This window comes from Chiroxiphia lanceolata, chromosome 11, assembly GCF_009829145.1.
Source record: "Chiroxiphia lanceolata isolate bChiLan1 chromosome 11, bChiLan1.pri, whole genome shotgun sequence".
Lineage (NCBI taxonomy): Eukaryota > Metazoa > Chordata > Aves > Passeriformes > Pipridae > Chiroxiphia > Chiroxiphia lanceolata.
Window position 1 is genome coordinate 354,311 of NC_045647.1, and position 20,143 is coordinate 374,453.

The 20,143-nt window shown below is 45.8% G+C and overlaps 1 protein-coding gene and 1 long non-coding RNA gene across 12 annotated transcripts in view; one reads left to right on the forward strand and one right to left on the reverse strand.

Annotated features, from left to right (window-relative positions):
• TMCC1 (transmembrane and coiled-coil domain family 1) overlaps positions 1-20,143 on the forward strand; it is a 119,034-nt gene that overhangs the window by 79,361 nt on the left and 19,530 nt on the right. The window lies entirely within an intron of this gene.
• LOC116792223 lies at positions 16,133-17,843 on the reverse strand. The gene is made up of 3 exons (XR_004359030.1): positions 17,781-17,843; positions 17,025-17,096; positions 16,133-16,453 (listed from the first exon to the last, which is right to left on the reverse strand). It is a non-coding gene; the product is annotated as an uncharacterized LOC116792223 (long non-coding RNA).

The window sequence follows — 20,143 nt, forward strand, 5'->3', positions numbered from 1 at the left end:
CTAATTCCTGGACTGTTGGAAGCAGTATGAAATCATGAGAACCTTAACTAATTTACTGTAGCTTGAAAGTAACCAATACATATTTTCAACATTTTTACCAAAGTTCTCTGAGCTTTTCTACCCACCAAAAAGGAGACAGGATTTTGTTGGCTTGTGTGAAGAGGAAAGAGGAAGAAGAAAATACTGCTTTTTATGCCAGCAGTGAGCAAAAAAGCTAAAGACTGTGCAGAGAAATAATTGTGCTGTTGTAGATTTGGAATAATTGGGTGGCAAAAGGCCAGGCAAAGAGCTTTCATTGTCCACTGTAGTTCAGTCATGGTGCACATAGTGTGGCTGCATCTCCTGTTTTTCCAGACCCAGGTGAGGAGTCTTGGAAAGGTGTTTGCCTGCAGGGCGGTGTGGAATGCTGGCAGGACTTGGGCACTGTGGAGCTCTGTGGCTTCAGTGCTACAGGTTTCTCCAAATGCCTGTGGAGTGGTCAGCCAGCAAAAGCAGAAAGCTGGTTGCTTCAGGTTTTTGGTTTCAGAAATCATCGGCTGTCATTCAGCTGTTTTTCATGCTGAACATAACATAAACATCTGCTTTAAAGAAAAATCCACACTGTAGACAGTGTGGTTGTAAGATGGGGTCTGATTTGGAGGGGCATTCATTCTTCCATTACAAATGTTTTCAAAGCCCTTGAGATTTTCTGATCACTTCTAGTCCTTCACTAACTTCTTAATTTCTACATAGTCTTCCAGAGTTTTCATATGTAAAATACCATGAGAAAGTCTTCATTCACTGTGTGGGAAAAATTTTTGTGGTGAACTTTGAGGGAGAGTAGGTCACCTTTAGTACTTCACTGACAGCCTGTACCAGTACATGAGCCTGGACCTAATTATTTTGTTAGATATTTAAAGTTCAGGACTGTGCTACGTTTCATGTTATCTTGCTTAATATTACTAAAATTCAGGAAATGCAGAGCTTGGTACTGCTGCTCAGAAATGCAGAGAGTGGACCTTGCTGTAGATGTCATTGTAGAGCTGCTGGAATTTAGTCAGACAGATGTTTATTCCACTTGTTAAACGTTGAAATTGTATCCTTTCAGAATCTGCGTTAAATGTATATATTGGTGAAAACAGGGTAATGGAAGGGATGAATTTTAATGCTGCTCTCCTGCTTTTAACAAGGGACGTTCCTGCACTAGGTCCTGTGCAGTGTGTACGTGCTGTTGTGCTGCTGTTGCCCTGTGTCTGTGTGGTTTGCCAGGTGCCCGTGGGGCTGGGTCGGGTTCGTGCTGACAGCCGGACGGGGTTGGGTTACCAGGGACCGTGCGCTTGGCGAGGGCCAAGGAGCTTGGCCTTCCCTGCCGGGGCCAGGCTCATTCCCACAGGCCTTGGCCGCTTGGATTTAGGAGGAAGATGTGCCTCTCTGCCGGTGAGGCTGCTTAGTGAGCCTGGGGGAAGCTGGGCAGAAGAGAGGCCAGCGTGCCAGCTCGGCTGCTCGCCTGCGGCCCAGCGCAGGAACTGAGGAGCTCTGCCCGCTCTGCTGTGGGATGAGCAATTAGTGGAATTTGTGCAGCTTTGCAGTGCCAGGGCTTTATAGCATTAGCAAATGCACATGTGCTGCAGTGCTCTCAGCCTCATTGCTTGGGCTGCTCTGTAGTTTCTAGACATTGTGCCTGAATTCTTGCACGGTTCATCTAATGGACGATTTTTAGTACACTTAGACACGTCTCAGTGATCATCCTCCTCTTGCCTGCTCGTGTTCTGACCCAGCATGGCCAGGTTTCATTGGCAGTGTTTGTTCCAAAATGTTTTTGTTGATCCATCTATCTGGAATGCGACCTTGTATTTTTTAAAAACTTACAGAATTAATAGTTTTAGCAAGGTAAAAGAAAATTTTACATTATTTAACTTCAAAGTTTAGAGAGAAAAAGTGTTTAAGGTTACTAAGATCTGATGAAAGGCAGCATTCCGGTGCCTAAAGGGGCTCCAAGAGAGCTGGAGAGGGACTTTGGACAAGGGCATGGAGTGACAGGACAAAGGGGAATGACTTCACACTGACAGAGGGCAGGGTTAGATGGGATATTGGGAAGAAATTCTTGATTGTGAGAGTGGTGAGGCCCTGGCACAAGGTTGCCCAGAGAAGCTGTTCATGGCAGGGATTTGAAACTAAATGGTCTTTAAGATGCCTTTCAACCCAAACCATTCAGTAATTCTGTGAAATGCTAAGAATATTTGAAAAGAAAAACTTAGCTTGACTGTGAAATACAAACAGCTTGGGCAATAAATGCAGGGTCTGTGTTACCATGAAGACTGCATTTTACACGTAGCTGTTTAAAAACTTTACGTATACTTTTTAAAGGCCTCACTGTACATCAGTGGCTCTGTCCCTCTGTCTAACTCCCTGTTTCCAGTCACTGAGGATTGCCAGTCTAGAGTTCCTTCTGCTTCCTTCTGAGTAAACTTGATTTCTAGATTAAATGACTGCTCTGTTCCAGGAGGTAATTACCTGAGAGATTAAATACCCTGTGTATAGAGAATAGTGCTGATGTCTTGGCAGTATTTCAACTGGAGGCTTGCTGCTCAGTGCTATAAACCTTATTACTGTTTGTTTCTTTGCTGAAAAATTAGCAAACAGTATTTCTACCCCATTTTTTAGAAAGGGCAATAAATTGCATCAGCTATTTTGTTATGCCATGGAGAAACAACACTTAATTATTCAAGTGGCTCAGTGGATATTTTGACTGAAACTCCATCTGCCAATGCAGAAATTAGTTCTATTTTTAACAACGTGAGACACTCTGCGGCAATTATTCAGCAGAGTTGCTTTTCAGAGGGTATTTTCTGCTCTTGACTGTCTCCTGGGTGAGGTTTGTGTGTGGTCTTCTGTGGATATTCTTTGTTGTCCTACAGCAGCTGTTTTCAGCTAATCAGTGACAGTTTTCATTAAAAACGTCTGAATCAGGAAGTAGAAAACAACCAGGTACTTTCAGAAAAGTTTATTGCCTACTCTGAGGCCAAGTTTTTGGGCTGAGGAGAGTCCTGGAGCAGTTGGTAGAGGAGAAGGCAGGACTGGAGTCGCTGCGGTGTCGGTGCACAGCTTCCACTGCGAGAGCGATGCTGGAGGTCGCACAGCTGGAAAAGGGAGGTGGTGTTTGATGGGATTTGCTTTGTAACTCCAATTGCCCTCTTTAGTTGCCGAGTTCCAATAACCTGGGTTAGTGAAACATGCTCTGCTAGAACTGTTCACTCACCTTAGGTGATTTTACTGAAAGGTCAGGGAGCAACTTTGGCAAGAGCCGTGAGCAGGCCAGTGTTAGACGGAGCTGGGACAGCACAGACAGAGGCTGCCTGGGAGGAAGGAGCATCCGTCGGCCAAGGAACACACTGTCTTTACCCTTTGGTTTCTAAGATATTGATTAGAAGTAATGGAAGTGTAAGACTTTCTCTATGAGCTAATTCCCATAGCAACAAATTTCACTTTGGCCCAGTTCAGGGTTTATATGTTTGTTAGTTTGGGTTCTGTCCGTGGCACTGCTGGACAGCCACAAAGACTTTTGGAGCACCATGTGCTGAGAGCATTTGTGTGCACAGGGAGCTGCCGTGGGCACGAGTGGGGTTTTGGAAGTGTGCCGTGCCAGTGGGCAGGGAGTGACTGGTGTTCCAGCCAGGCTGGTGATGGCCTCACAGGACTCTGCAGCTGTGAATGCTGCTTAATGGTGGTTTGTGGAGGTGACCCTGTCTGTGTGAGCTCATAGTGACCTAGGTGGGACCTTATTGTCCATTTGATTGATCATCGGGACTAAATACTAACCTGTGTGGTAAATTGAGAGTAAGTATCTTGGGATCAATGCATTATTACAGTAAACCCTAGAAATGTACCAACCTGAGTTAGACCAAAGCTTCTGTAATAATTGTTACCAATTTTTTTTAGAACATGCTTTGAGTTAACCTAGACTGAGACATATGAAATTTTTAAACTTTAATGAAGAAAAAAAATATGGTCACAAGAAAGGACTGCCTATTCAGCACTGTAAGAGCTTAAACCAGTGTGAAGGGAAAGAATAACATCGTCATTCTGGTACATTGTACGGTTATCAACCATCTATCCACTACGATGACCTCTGCAAAGGTTCACACTCTCAGTGTGGATTAGAGCATGTGAGTCCTGGAACTACCTATGCGCTTGCTGAGCAAGAAAATGGGACAAGTTCCCTTTAAAAACTAGTTACTGATGAACTGGCAGGGACTGCTGTCAGAATGGAAGGTGTGCTCACTGCCTAAACTGGAAATGCATTTATTTCCCCAAAACTGTTAGCCCAATTGAGGTAGCAGTTAAGTCAGAAAACCAGGCTTGAGTTTTGGCTTGGGGGGGGGGGGGGGGGGCAGAAGGAGGAGTACAAGATTTGTCCTTTTTAAGCCCATCTTTTGTTGTTACATTTTTTTTTAAATATTTCTGCAGTTCTTCCCCTTTTTTCATTGTCCTATCTTTAAAGAAGGCCTTTGCTGATGTTGCTGTTGAGCAGGGCTGCGGGGCAAATGAAGGACTCAGCAGTGGGAATGGTTGGCAGGTTGGTGTTGGGGGTTGCATCATGGTGGGCCACCTTTGGGACAGTGTATGACAAAGCAGACTTCCCCTGAAACAGCAGCATCATAATCGGGTCAGACTGCTACTAAATAGATAGTTATTACAGATCCAGAGAGTATACTCATGTAGCTTATCTGTGTTTGTGACCTAAAAACTGTGAGGGAAATACAGTGTGATGTCTCTTAGAGTTAGTATCCACCTCTGCTTTCCTTGACTGAGCTTGGGAGAGCCAGCCAGGCTGATTGAAAATTAACAGAACAGAATCTGTGTGAAAATGTGCCTGGTGAATAAGTTCACATCTCTTAAAAATAACTTTCTTTTTAAGGCTAGATCTGTTATGAATAGATGGTGAACACAGTTGTCTGCCTGCAGAGCAGTACTCTGTGAGGACATTCACTTCTCCTTCCCCAGAAGAATAAATTGTCTCACCACTCAACAGTTTCCCAAAACATGTGGGATCTGGTTGCTGTGCCTGCTTCAGGCATAAAATAGAAGCTTCATCTTAACATGTTTTCCCCAGATCTCACCTGGGATCTCTTCAGCCCCTCATGCCTTGTGGCTCTGCATGCAGTGGAGGAGGGCAGGAGGAAGGCTCGTGGCTGTCCTGTCTGGGGGGACAGAGCAAGTGCAGCCTGTCTTTTAGCCATTTCTAGTCCAACACCTCCTTCTGCTTTTCTCTGGTTCCTGACTGGTACGAGGCACCCACCACGGGCACCAGCCAGGTGATGGGTGTTTCTTCTGTCTCACTACTCAATGCACAATGTGTCTGTGGCACCTTCAGCAGGGCAGAGGTTGGATTTGTCGGCAGGTGGCTCCTTAACCTGTAACAGGAGTCTCAGCAACCTTCTGTATCAGGTTGCAGGGGAAGAGATTTTGGGGTTGCAATTTGCCAGAGCTCTAGAAGAGGTGTAAAGCATGTCCTTCAACCCAGCAGTATTCCTTATGGAAGCAAATGTGAGGTCTGTATGTTGGGTTTTGCGTGTTTATTTTTTAAAATAAACTTCCAAGACCATTGCCAGCAGAGCTGTTTTGGTTTTTGGTTTTATTGTTCTCCGTAAAATGAGACTCTCACTTGAGATGTGTTCCTGATGGGGTCAGGGATGAAGTATTTTTGGCAGCCTTGGTGATTCTGCTGCAGCACGTTCATGCCTCGCTCGTTCAGGGCTGGAGTTGCTTTCTCAAACATGCATTTGGGGCTCCTGCCAAGACGCCCAGGGCGCTGCTGCGTCACGTTACAAGGTCCTGCTTTGTGCAGGCAGAGCTCAGCCCAGCAGGGTTGGCTCTGGGCTCTGGGGGTACAGCACGTTTGGCCAGCGAAGGGGTGTTGGGGTCACACTGCGCGCTGCCCTCACCGCACACCCAGCGTGGGGGGCTCGCTGCCTGCCCCCGGAACCGTCCGGAACCGTCCGGAACTGTCCGGCCTGGGGCTTTCTCCCTTCTCGGATGTCAGCGGTACCGGGGTTGTGGATGCAGCTGGTTTGCTAGGCAGAGCCCCAGGTCACCGCTGAACACCTGGGCTCAGCATGTCTGTTTGCTGTTGCTGCTGGATTTTGCTTTCCAGAAGTCAGTGAGCTGCTGCCTATTGCGACGCTGAGGGAATGAAATGAAGTGTCTGCTGTCTGTCCTTTTGTCACATTGGGTTAGGTATTTTCCTGCTGCTGTTGCTCTACAGTAAGCAATGTTTGTGGCCCAGCTTGGGCTCAACATTAAAATCAGGAAAACTGCTTGCACTGCTGAAGTACTGTTTTTGTTTTAAGTGCTTGATGGGTTCTGGCTGTGGGAATAAAGATTCTGTGTTGGAAGACTGCCCATGAACAGAAAAAATCTGTGGTTTGAATGGTTTAGTGATTAGAAAAGGTTTCTAATACCAGAAGTCCATGTCTTTCAGGTGTATGGTTAAAGCTTCTCCAGTTATGGTGATTTCTTCTAGGGAGCTTTGAGCTCTGAATTCCTCGTGCACGTCCTCTGCAAAGTCTTCTGGAATTTGTCCCAAACGGCACAGAATGTGGAGAAATTGTCAGAAGGTGTTGTGTACAGATTCAGTGAGCAACAAGGACTGTGAACAGCAGAGGAAACATGACTGAGATCAAGTTTTAATAATGTTTAGGATCTTTTTAGCATTTAAATGTGTTTTATCAGGGTAGTAAGACAGCTCTAGGGAACTCCCTGTTCTTCAGGAGAGAAGTGTGCTGTTTTAAAAGTCTGCCTACATATTTCACTAGAAATATTTTGATCAGCTTGGGTGTTTCATGAAGAAAACAGTGGTGAACCCCCAGTCTAGAGGAAATCTGGTCCCTGCCGGGATTGCTGGTGGCATCAGTGCTGGTTTGATCTCCCTGTTCTCCATCTCCTGCTGCCCGTGCATGTGGATCTGTTGGGTGCAGGTTGGATCTGTTGGGTGCAGGTTGGATCTGTTGGGTGCAGGTTGGATCTGTTGGGTGCAGGTTGGATCTGTTGGGTGCAGGTTGGATCTGTTGGGTGCAGGTTCTGCTTTGCTGAGGCTCTGCTGGTGGTGGGACAGGGACCCCTGTCCCGGGTCACAGCGGGGTGTGGGATGTGGGTGTCCCTGCAGAGCCAGGGATGGGACGGGGAGAAGAACACGCTGTGTTCATCCCACGCACGCTCCTTCCCAGAAGACAGAGCTGTATTGTTGGGACAAAGAAATGTGAAAATACTAAAAGCACTCAAATTATTTTCTTTTTTTTTGTGAGCCTTTTGTGGAGCTCTGCAAAGCAGCCAACCCAGTGTGTAGAGCCACTGGCAGAATTCAAAGGTAAGCTGAGAGTAGAAAGAAAATCGTAAGTTTTTTGAGTTTTTGCTCCTGACAAGGAAGGGGCTTTATGTTTTTGTATGAGGCATTATCAACATCAGGCTAGGATGTAGTAGGAGAAGTAGTAAAAAGATAAGTGATGACTGATATATTTAAAAGGAGAATAATTTTTCAGTCAATATGTTTTCAGGTGGTTTTGTGGTACGTACTCCATTTTCATGACTATTACTTTGGTTTTAAAAATTCAGCTTTCTTGTGTTGTCAGCTGACTGCAAGTATCTGGGTCTTCAGTACCGCTCCAAAAAAGTCAGAAATTATCAAATTTTCTTCTATTCATATTCCAAAAGTTGAAGGAAATATGGGTTAAAGGGAAGAGGTTTTGTAGCAGAAAGGACATGTTATGTTTGTTCTTTTATAAGCTGTCAATGGAAATAATAGTGCAGTGCTATGCAAGGAAGAATTATGTATTAGTTGTTGAAAACAGTTTTGAGTTGTAGGGGTTTCTTTTTTTGTAAAACAGTATAGTGGGTGTTTAGGTTTTTCTGGATCATTTGTTTTCTTGTGGGGTTTTTTGTGCTATTTTTTCTGTATTTGTTTTTTCAAATACTGCTTTGACATTCTACTTTCTCCAAGGCCACCAAGAACATCAACCCAGGACAGTGATTTACTGTTCAGGATGTTCACATTAACCAAGCTATTAAAGTGTCAGGCTGTTATCAACTGGAAGCTTCATTAACCTAGAGCAGATAGCTGTTAAGGTTGCCTAGGCAAAGAGCAGTCCATTTTCTTGGAGCAAGAGTCATACCCTGAACAATTGAATTGCTCATCAGATTTCCCTGTACTGTGAAACATCTTAAGAGATGGTCATAACCCAAATGAAAATGACTCTTAAAAAAACTGAGTCAAGGCTGAAGACTCTGGATGAGGACACAATACAGTAACTTCAAGGGATATTTTTTGAGTGTAAGACTGAAGGTTGAGGTGCTCTTGTGGTTAATATTAGGTAAGAGAGCTTTTGGGGGAGGAGCATTGTCTAAAAGGGCAGAGGTAGGAACAACACATCCATACAGTGTCCAGATGTGTTATGCAACCCCAGAAGGCAGCACTGGCAATGGGTGTAATGTGGAGACAAACCAACAGAGCAGGTTAGACAGTGGTATCTTTTGTAGAGCAGTCCATACTGTTAAAGAAATTAAAGAGAAATGCAAAAGCCAATGTGCTTCCTGCTTTATCAAGAACTCAGTTCCAAATGATGTTAGTTTGGCCATTTCTTCACCAACAGTAGTGCATCAGTTTGGGTCTAGAGTCACGGATGCTATAGCTGGAAAGGAAGGGGATGCAAATTTGGGGAATTTTGATGGAGAAGACAAACTAACCTGAAAATACTCAAATACAAGTGCTAGTTTCTGTGGTAGCCAGCTGCCCCTGTCGTCTATGGGAAGGGACAGAGTTTCCTGCTTTCTGTCAGTGTGTTGAGCATTTGATCGATATACAGCGCTCTTCCCACATACAGTGGTCTGGGGTGAGGTAATTTTGTAAGTTTCTGGATAACATCACCGTGAGCAAAGATTGTCAGAGCTTGTGACTTCTGGATTGATCAGTCAGTGAAGTCACTCGATTAATATTTTGCTCTTCAAAGAAAGGAATAAACAGGGATAGCTGTGTGCCAGCCAGTGACTGCAGCAGCCTCTCGCGCATCACGAGCCCACAGCACATGCAGAAACGGACCCCTGATTTTGTTCAGAATTTGCTCTGAAACCTGCAAGATCCAACAGCATTTTCTTTTGTCTGAATTGGTGCATGTAGTCACTGCCCCTCTTCATAGCTTGCATTCACGTCTTGGTTTGGTGTTCTGGAATAAAGATGTCTTCTCTAGAGTGTCTTCACATCTTAGTTGTGGTTCATGAGGAATCTGCTTTCCTCCGCACCCAGGCTGTTGTGGCATTATTAGTTCTATCTACGTAATATAGGAGTTTACTTCATGAGTCATGTTATGCAAATCTGATAGATGGGCTTGCTGAATTTCAGGTACTGCTATCAGTGGGTTTCATTGGCTTTTCTGCTTTTAGGATTTTTGTAGGTTCTGCAAGTTCTGAATTTGACTTCAAATTTTCAGTTAATACTGTGACTTTTGTTACTTTCCTGGCAGAAGACCATTGAAAAGCAAACAAACAGAAGGAAAGCAAAGCATACAGCTTTCTAGGGGAAGTACAGCTGGAAATGACTGTGGACATGAAACTCCTTCAGAAATCAAGACGTGTGGTCCAAGATTATGTTTCACTTTTAAGCTCAGAGGAGACCTGTCAAATTCAATGTATCCAAGCCACCTTAGTGAGTGTAAGGCCTCAGCTATAACACTGAGTTAATAAGCAAGCCTGTGCCAGCTAAGCTGCAGCAACCTGTCCTGTGCTTGCTGCACACCTTGGGCTCATTGCAGGGTAGGAACAAAATCTTAAACCTTGATCTACAGACTTTAGGTTCAGGCAAACCTGAGCATCCTGCCTTGCACACACGATGTCCAGGGCAGCTCATGTTTGCAAATGCTGTGATTGACACAGAGAAGCTCCGTGTGTTGATGTGTTGACATGTCCCTGAATGGCAAAACTAAACCACCAAGACAGTTGCTGAAGGGTGAGAAGATGCTTTTTGGGGCTTTGTTTGGTTTTTTGTGTTTTGGAGTTTTTTCCTACTATTTTAATAAGATGTGAGAAGGTAAAGTTTGGTAACTCAAAAATCTTTAACAGTGATAACCATAAGTAATCAATTGATACATGGATGTGCAGTAACGCTGAAAACTGGCAAGTTAAATTCTGTTTGAAGGAAATTAAATCATTTTCAACCATAGTTGTATACCTTCCCAAGTTGTCATTGGGGAAAACACAGTGTTAAGACTAAAAGAAATGTTTTTGGGGGGAGTATGTGTATTCTGAATCGGTTAGACTTACATATGGGACACTGTGGCGATGTTCATGCCAGCAGTATTGGGAAATGACACACCAAGCCTACTTGGAAATGTTCCATTTCATCACTCTGCAGTTTTTAGGTTGCTTTATTGGTAAACTTAATCCTTTATGCAGACTGGGCACTTTGCCTTGATTGTGGTTTCTGCTCAGCCAGAGCCGTGTTGGATAGTGTGCTAAAAGTCTTTATTTTGTATTTTACTGTGTCAGGAAGAAGGAAGTTGGGTTTTTATATGCAGATTTCCAACAGATTAACCAATTCATTGTTTATTTAAAAAAAAAAAACAAAACCAAAAACCGGAAGTGTTTAAAGCCCTTTGCTGCAGGTCACAAGTCTGCTGAAGTTTGACTTAGTTTTTCCCTTGCTCTCCCTCGTGGCTGGAAGCAGAGGGTCTCCCCGTGACCACGAAGCAGCAGCCGTCAGTGAGCCCCTCGGCTGCTCGTGCCAGGCTGAGGTGCAGGCAGTCATCTGGGACTTGCCAGTTTTTCCCGTACCTGGAAAAATGGAAAGGAATGGACAGGGATTTAGTGCAGTTTTGTATGTCCTTTGGATGGAATTCTTTAAAGTTCCATTCCATGTTTGGAAGTGGAGCTTAATCAGTACTACAGTGAGGCTTTGGATCATGGCATGAGTAGCTGGAATAGACAAGCTGCTCAGTCTCTCCGCACTAGGTTATAAATACTGAGAAGCCCTTTCCTAACTAGACATCATTTAACCATGTATGCAGATCTGGTCTAGCAGCAATCTGGCAGGCAGCAACCGGATTTCTCTCGTTGTTACTGTGGAAGAGTTGACTTGATGAAGCAGTGATCAGAATACCCTTGGAAATGTCCTCGGTGTTGATGTCTCCTGAAGGGTGACCTGCCCATCCACGCAGCCGTTCCCTCTCCGAACATCCCCTCCTGGGGACATCTGCATGGTGTGGGCTGCCCTCAGTGGTACTCCAGTGCTGAGCTGCATCATCACAGCCTGCTCTGGTCCTTCCTTCAGACTCACAGTGATGGTTTTGTGCTGAACTGGTTATAAAAAGCCCCATCGGTGCAGCCACATTTCATTCACGTCGTGGATGGGGGATTTATGGACTAACCTCTCTCTCTCTCCTTAAGTACTAATGGAAACATTTTAAATACTTCTGGAAACAGGTGTGGGGAAAGGGAGGATTGTTTTTATTCTGATGATTAAAACTGGGGCAAGAAACTGCGACCAGTAAAAAGAAAGTAAGTCCTGCATAGAGCATCCTCTGAGGAAATCTGCAAAAGACAAATATAGTCAAAACTTTATTCAAGTGGGTATGTACAGAGGAGGGGAACTCCGGCTCTGTGCAGTGACTTTGAAGTCTAGGAGCTCAAATTAGAAGGTAAATATTAAATAATGCATTAGCTTAAAGTACTTCTGGCCCAAATGGTACCTCATACCATTAGGTTATTGCAGCATTTATAATCACATGCAGGTTTGTAATTTGTATATACCAGCAGAATGTTCAGGTGGCTTCAGCCCTTGTCCTGGGCAGTAAGTGTGGGAGCAGGCTGCTGGGTTTCAGTTTTGAGGTTAGTATGGATCAAGACCAGGATCTGTGTTGGGGTCTTGCAGCTGTGCAGGAACTTAGTGATCACCACAGAATTAAGGAGGAAGCCTTGTGCAATCTGCCATATGAATGTGAAATAGTTCCTTGAAAAAGTGACTCCTTTTTTTTTTAATATTTCTTGATATTGTGTTAGATTGCAATTCCAAATCCAGTGTGTGCCCTAAACTTGCACGAGGACAGAAATTATTCAGTTTGTGTTTTTAGTGGAGATTTCTCACTAGACTCTTGCAACAGGGTGGGTGGCTCTTGGCCTGGTTTGTGCCCCCCGTGGCTCTGGAGTGCAGCAGAGGGAGCCGGGTGCTCTCTGCAGCGCCTGCAGTGCGGTCAGTGCACCGTGCTGAGACTGCTGCGTGCCCCGGACACGTGGGTGAGCACGGAGATGTGGCAGATGGGGGCTGGCATCCTCGTTTGGTACAGGTCAGCAACTAGTACCAGTGTTTCTGTGTGCTGTTTGTTAGCATGCTTCTAGGCAGAGAATCTCAATACCTAATACTTCTATAAGTAGATTGATTTTTAGAGACACTCTTAGCTTTTAACCCTGAGAATACCCATAGAGAAATAGTAATGCAAGTGTCAGTTGAATTAGATTTCCTGTAGTTTTTGGTTTTTGCAATCATTTTCACGGCACTGTGTTGCAGTTTGGAGTCTATGGCATTATGGTCAGTTGTGGTAGTTTCATTTTCACTTGTGTTCTGTGCATGTCTTGGCCTCGGTTACTGCAGTGGTGCCGCCTGAGCTCTTCCCGAGGCACAGACCCGCGGACGGGAGCAGCTTTGAGGCAGCTGGTGTTGTGGCAGAGCGTTACAAAGTGGGGTGGGGAGTGGCACCGCTCCCTCAGCCGCCTCCCCGCCGCAGGGCCCCGGCAGTGCTGGGGACACGGCACGATGGGGGGGTGGGTCTGCGGGTCACCCATTGCACCACAGACTGCTCTGATATCCACCTGCCTCTTCCCTTCTGTCTCATCCATTGTCCTTCATGTCCTGTTCTCTGACATCACAGAAACATCCACAGAAACGCTTTTGGGCCATATCATTTAACATCTCTACGCCAACATGGCATCTCTCCTGCATGAATCAGATGTTACTGTTCCTGCTCTGTGGACTGTTTTTCTTCTCAGTTCCTGTTCTAAATGGCCTGTACGATGCACTTGTCCTTTCATCATAATGTTTTTTCCATAAATGCCACCTGACATACCACTATCATTTAAGACAATGGCTTTTTTTGTTGTCTGTCTTCTAAATTTGATTCCTACAGAATACATTTTCAGGTTTTAATTCCTCTTGTTTTCCTTTTTTCCTGATGAAAACTGAATTTTATACACAGTAGTATTTTCTTCCACATTACCCGTGGTTTGAGTCAGTCAGGAGTTTCTCCTGTGTTACATTGCTGAAATTTATATTTTGTGAATTAACGTGTCAGTGCAGAATTTCTTCACATTGCCTGTGCATTACTGCAAGTAAAGAGAATGATTTGAAAACAAAAACGCAAACGTACCAAACCCAAGCACTGTGATGTCTGTCAGAGCTTCAAAGAGACATTGGCTCAGAGGGACAGACATAAATTAAAAATGGGAAGTTCAGTCCTTGTATCAGTGCTGGCTGCAAACATGCTGCAGGGCTCATGCAGTGGGGAAGTCCTAAAAGCCCACTCCACTCCTGTTGGGTTTATCAGTTCCTGGTATTTCAGCCTTTGGAGCACCTTGCATACTCTGAATTAATGGCTTGGCTTTGGATCATCTTGTCTCTGTCCCGGGTGAGTGATAATATTTGCTACAAACAGGGAGTATCAGTGAGACAGAGAAGAGCAAGGGGAGAAGGAGCCATGAGCTGAGGGTGCCTTTTACAAATGGGTCCAAAGGAGTGGAGCTGGATGGCTTAAGGTGCTGTGGGTCAGAGCTGTCAAGCAGAGTGATGAGCCTTTGCTTTATGTCTTCTAAATATGATAGTAAACCACCTTATCTTTGACAAGGAATTTGGGGGTAGGGGATGAGTGGTGCTGAGGTTTATTCTTGCCCCATTGTCGGCTCTCGTTACAGTGCTGTGCTGGTTCTGTTGTGTGCTGGAATTCTGTGACAATGACTTTTTAATTAGAGCTTCAGCCTTCCAGGAGATCATGTTAATATTCTGAAAAATGTGTTTAGGGATTATTAAACAGCAGCATTTCAGCATTGCTGCAATTAGAGCATATAGTTTATAGGTGGATTTATGTCCTGATGTGCATCTTGGAATCGGTTATCAATTCTTGCTTGACCCTTGCCCCCAGGTCTCTTGTGTTGTGTCGCTGAGGAACAACTGTGTCACTTTGACTCTGTTGATCTGCTCCCGATTTGGTTATGTTATCCTGGACCATTTTTCTGGCTCGAAGGTGTGGTTTTAAAAATAGTGCCCAGCGTTGCACAGCGCCTGGGCAGCTCTGTAGCTTTAAATGCGCGTCCCGGCCGTGCGGCGCGGCGGGAGCGGCGCTGCCGCTGCCGGCGGGGAGCGGAGCGGGGCCGGCCCGGCTCAGCCATGCTCGGCCAGCGGGCCGGCCGGGGGCACTGCCCAGCGCCGGGGCTGCCCATGGCCGCGCGGGGATGTTTATGTGGTGCTGCTGTACCTGCGTGTGCTGCGAAAGGGACTTCTGCGAGCCCGCAAAGGTGAGGAGATTGTGAGCATCACTGGAACAGCAGTAGCTGTCTTGTTTGGCTGTTTTATTTGAATCTCTAATGGAATTTGACCTCGTTTTGTGCATCAGCCTTGGGAGCGCTGTGTTTTCCTCTGGGCACTGCTGCTGACTTTCAGTGGTTAGTTTTTTATATAGCTTTTCTTTGCTTCATAAGCTGGAAAGTATGAAAAAGGCTCCTGTCTGAGTGAGTGTTGCAATCCATAAACAAGATCAAATATGGTGCTGGTTTTGGGGATTTTCTGGTTTTGTTGTTTTGGGATTTGGTTTTTATGAAACAGTGAATAATGAAAGAAGGTGGATGCAGATGCAGCCCCGTGTTAAGAGAAAGGTACTTGCATTGGTAGCTTTTTTAGTGTGACCTCTTGTTTTGCTGTTTTAGCTGTGCAAAATGTATTTTCACGAAGTAGTAAACAAACTGCAGAACCATATTCTTCTTCAGGTAGAAAAAGAGTAAGCATTACTGCTTCCTGTGGAGCTGGTGACCTTCAGAAATGATTAAGTATGTTTCTTTGGTTTCATTGAGCTGTGTAGCTTGGCATTGCCCTTTCCTCGTCTTGAGTTAACAGTAAACAGTATCTCTCCCTCAGTTTATTAAATATTGAAGAGAGGCAGTAAGGTCTCTGATGCTCTAATCTGCAACGCAAAATAGAAGCTATTTCTCTTTGAATTGTTACAGTTAGCTCTCCCATCCATTGTGGCTCTTTTCTGGAGAAAAAAGAAGTCCAGCATTCAGACTGGTTTTGTGCTGTTTGCCTTTGCCATTGCTGAAGGTTTGCCTGTTACCATCTGCAGAAGACATGGTTGAGAGATTGCATAGTGTTCCTGTTGTGTTTGAAACACATATGTCTAATCCGTTGACTTAATCTAAGACTCACAGTTCTTCCCAAAGGAGAATAATATGTTCTGTACTGGACGTGTATTCTTTGTCTCACTGCATTCATCAGTCTTTGTGCCACAAAAGTGGCACACAGGTGGCTCTCAGAAACAGCCCTGTTAGAAATGCCAGGTTGCAGTGATATGGACCACGGCACTACAGGGCAGTAGGAAGACAGGGGTTAAAGGTGTTGTACCTCCCAGGTTGATAGATCTGTCTGCTTTGCATCTTGGCACATATAACATCAGGCTGCTGCATCACCTCTCGAGAGCTGGAGAGAGGAGTAGTGAGCACAGAATACCATGTTCTGTGCTCTCTAGGCCAGGTCAGGGTAGCCTGAGCAGCTTTCCACCATGCGCTGAGGAGATGCTGCACTGAGGGCTGTCTCTAAATGGAGATCTCGATTAGGATTCTTGGCTTTTGCAAGAATACCAAAAGCAGTGTAGTGATTTCAGTATTTACCTGATTCAGTGTTCCCTGTGGATTTCTGGACAGGTGCCCTGTTGCTTGACTGCTAGGTGTTCATCATCCCTTGAGCACACCTTCCTCTCTGATGTCTCACTGCTCAGTGTTCTCCTCTTCCAGGTTTCCCAAGGCAGCCTGGGGAACGTGTGTCCGTGGGCTGTAGGGCCTGCCCTTGCCCACATTGTGCTTGTCCTTGACAAGCTGAGTTTGCCGCTTGGAGCAATATCAGAGATTTAGGTGGTGCTAATGCAGGAGCACCTGCAGCACTTGGGGCAAACACAAGCTGTCTTTGAACAGGGCAGGAGTCTGAAGCAGCTCTGTTGCATAGCTGTGACAAGTATCAGCTGATGTACTGTGTATGTTATATTAGAAAGGCTTTAAATAAGGAAACTGTGTCAGGAAATGCTCTACAGGAATGACAAAGCAGTATGTTTGCAGGAAACATGAATCCTGCTGGTTTTAAATACTTAATATTGTATGAACTGTTGATTGGATCAGCTGCTTTCAGGATGAAGTTTGGTTATGGTCATGCTCTGTGTCGTTCCTGCAGAAAATACTACAGCTAAAAATAAAAGAAGTGAAGTTGCTCTGCTCATGTACTGGAGCCCTTTAGACTAAACACTTGGAGGGGGCATGCATATTAAACCTCAACAGAGAAACATCCCCTGGAAAAGGGGAATCCCTGCTCTTGCAAAGGATCTGTGTAGACGAATCGTGCAGAGGGATCATTCAGAGGCATTTGTCCTCCCAGACTCTAGACCCAGTTTGCTTCAGTGCTTCGCAAGTCAAAGTTAACTTGCAACCACAAAATTAAACTCTGTTCTTTACAAATGAATATGTAACATGCAGTAATAATCTTTATTTATCGGATAGCAGCTTGAAGCATTAAAAAAAAAAAAAAAAAAAGCCAAAACCACTCTACTCTCTGGGAAGTGTTAACAAAAATTTTGTGTCTCAGGTAATGAGATATGATTCAGACACACTAGTGAAAACAGGATGAGTTAAAAAAAAAACAAAACCAAACAAAACCCCATGATTTTATATAGTCACTTTCTGATAAAAGCTTGTATAAACTTGTTTCCTAATCCACCTTCTCCTACTGACTCCTTTACTTAATTTTTGGTTAGGTTTACCTCATTTCCTATCATTATTATTGTAACTCCTGGCCTGATTGGCACTCTCCTCAGATTAAAAATCAGGAGCTGCTAAAATAAACATCCATGGATGTTATTTTGGCCATATCTTTTGCTGCATCATCCGTTTCCACCTTCTACGAGCCCTTGTGTATAATTCAGTTCTTTTTTATTTTTCCAGTCAGATTGTTATATCCATTCCCTTGGACTTGCATCACCCACAATGTTGCTCTGTTTATTCAGTCAACACCAATGATTTTCTGCTTGACTAGTCTGTAGCTTGGGGAAACCATTACTGAATTGGGCCACCAAGCCTTACTGGTTTTGCACTCAAAAATACCTTTTCTCAAGATTTCAGAAGTTTGAAGTCAAGAAGGTGATGTCTTTGGCAGCAGTTTGGTTTTTGAAAAGAATTAAAAGGGCCACAGACAACCTCTTAAGGGAGATGTTACACTGCACCGTGTCAGTCCCTTCTGTCTCCTGGGTCAGTGAGTACTCGTGGGCCAAGCTGGTGCCTGGTCCCGCATGTCCCCGTCCCATTTGAGGGAACAGCTTGTCCAGTGTTCCTTGCCTGAGCCCATTGCACTGGGCTGGCAGGCACTGGGGATGCACTGCCTGAACCACAGGTGGGAAAAGTGTAAGTCAGCTTTGTAGCTTCAGCTACCTCTTAACCAGTTAGTTAGTGATGTGTTTGCTTCCCAAGAGATGCAGGGCCCTGTGCAGGTGGAGTCAAGCGGGGGAACATGTGAGGCCCACCAAGCTCCACTGCACTGGTGCTGTGGGAGAAATGTCTTGGACCAGCAGTTGTCCTGTACTGACAGGGACTCACCGGAGCTCCCTCGTGGAATGGCTTGTGTTGGTTGTGACAGATACTGCCTGCAATGCTCTTTGATACAGTGACTATGAGATCATGTGGCAGCAGCATCTCCCATCATTCCTCCTGACCCCAGCGAGGGCTAAAGCTGAAATATTGATCTGCTTTGGGGATTTCTGCCACTGACAGCTCTGAGGAAAAGACAACTGGCTCCTTCATAGCTAAACTCTGTTTCTGACACTTGATGCGGCACATGAATCACAACTCCACTTCATATTAAATTAGGTGACAAGGCCATGGACAAGTCATGCTGCAGCTGGCTTTACCAGACCCCATGCTGTGGTTGAGGATTCATTTGTGTACTTCAGGCCATCACTTGGTGGATGCTGCTCTTGGCACCAGCGCCAAGTGAAGCAGTCCCAGGTCACCTTTCGCTCTGGTGGCGTTCCTGTGGTCTGGCTGGTATGGGGCTGGGGCCTGAATGTGAACCATCTTTAGGAATGTGGTAATAGCATCTCCAGGTGCCTTATCACTGGGTCCTTGGAGAGCTTGCACCTCAGCCCTGGAGGGAGTTGCTATCCTGTTTGTCCCCAAGCTGTGACAGTACAGGGTGAGGCAGGGGGCTGCTTGGTTTGGACCCCTCTGAGGAAAGGGAGAGCATATGTGAAACATTGCTGGGTTGTGGTTGCTGACAGCCCTTGTGTTCGGGGCAGGACCTGCCCTCCCCTCTCTGCAGAGCAGGGCATGGAGCCTCTGGGTTGGCAGATGGACCCTCAGCACACTTGTGTTGTAGTTATCATCACTCAGGAGTGTTTAACTACTCTGAGTAAGATGGAAAGCCATTTCCTCTTGGTATTACAGTGTTGGTTCCCTGTTCAAGCTGTTGTCTGAGGCAGGCAAAGGCACTGTAGTGTATTTTTTTCTTTTTTTTTTTTTCCAGGGTCAGTTTTCATTTTTGTTTACTTACTGTTTGGGGTTTTTTTCCATAACCATCTTCCCACCATCCTGAGGGTTAATTGCCCACAGACAAAGGCTGTTTATCTCTTAGAAACCCCAATTATAATCTAGCCAATGAGCTGTGCTGTGAAAAACACACAGCAAGACTTCCTTGAGCTGTCCATCTGTTTGTGTGCTTTCCTCAGATGGTTTTGGTTTGGATTTGGATTTAGGAGTGTGCTAGGGAGAGCTCAGAATAGTTGCTGGCAAGGATGACCAGCAGTTTCTGTGGGTAAGTAGCTGGAGCCTGTTAAAATCCCAGCACGGGTTTAGGAAGGGCAGGTCCTGTCTGACCAACCTGATCTCCTTTTATGACCAGGTGACCCGCCTGGTGGATGAGGAGAAGGCTGTGGGTGTGTCTGTCTGGACTTCAGCAAGGCCTTTGACACCATCTCCCACAGCATACTCCTGGAAAAGCTGCAGCCAGGCTTGGACAGGGGCACCCTGTGCTGGGTTAGGAACTGGCTGATGGCCGGGCCCAGAGAGTGCTGGTGAACGGGGCTGCATCCAGTTGGGATCCAGTCACCAGTGGTGTCCCCCAGGGATCAGTGTTGGGCCAAGTTCTGTTTAATATCTTTATTGATGATCTGGATGAGGGGATTGAGTGTACCATCAGCAAATTTGCAGATGACACCAAGCTGGGGGGGAGTGCTGACCAGCTGGAAGGCAGGAGGGCTCTGCAGAGGGACCTGGACAGGCTGGAGAGTTGGGCTGATTCCAAGGGGATGTGGTTCAACCAGGCCAAGTGCCAGGTCCTGCCCTTTGGCCACAACAACCCACTGCAGCCCCACAGGCTGGGGACAGAGTGGCTGGAGAGCAGCCAGGCAGAAAGGGAGGTGGGAGCATGGATGGACAGGAAGCTGAACACGAGCCAGAGTGTGCCCAGGTGGCCAAGAGGGCTAATGGATCCTGGTCTGGCTCAGGAACAGTATGGCCAGCAGGAGCAGGGAAGTGATTCTGCCCCTATACTCAGTGCTGGTGAGGCCAGCAGCTGTGTCCTGTTCTGGGCCCCTCAATTTAGAAAGGACATTGAGGTGCTGGAGAGTGTCCAAAGAAGGGTGACAACGGTGGTGACGGGTCTGGAGCGCAGGTCCTGTGAGGAGAGTCTAAGGGAGCTGGGGTTGTTCAGCCTGGAGAAGAGGAGGCTCAGGGGAGACCTCATCACTCTGTACAATCCCCTGACAGGAGGTTGTAGCCAGGTGGGCGTCGGTCTCTTCTCCCAGGCAACCGGCAGTAGGACAAGAGGGCACAGTCTCAAGCTGCACCAGGGGAGGTTTAGGTTAGACAGTAGGAAGAAATTCTTCACAGA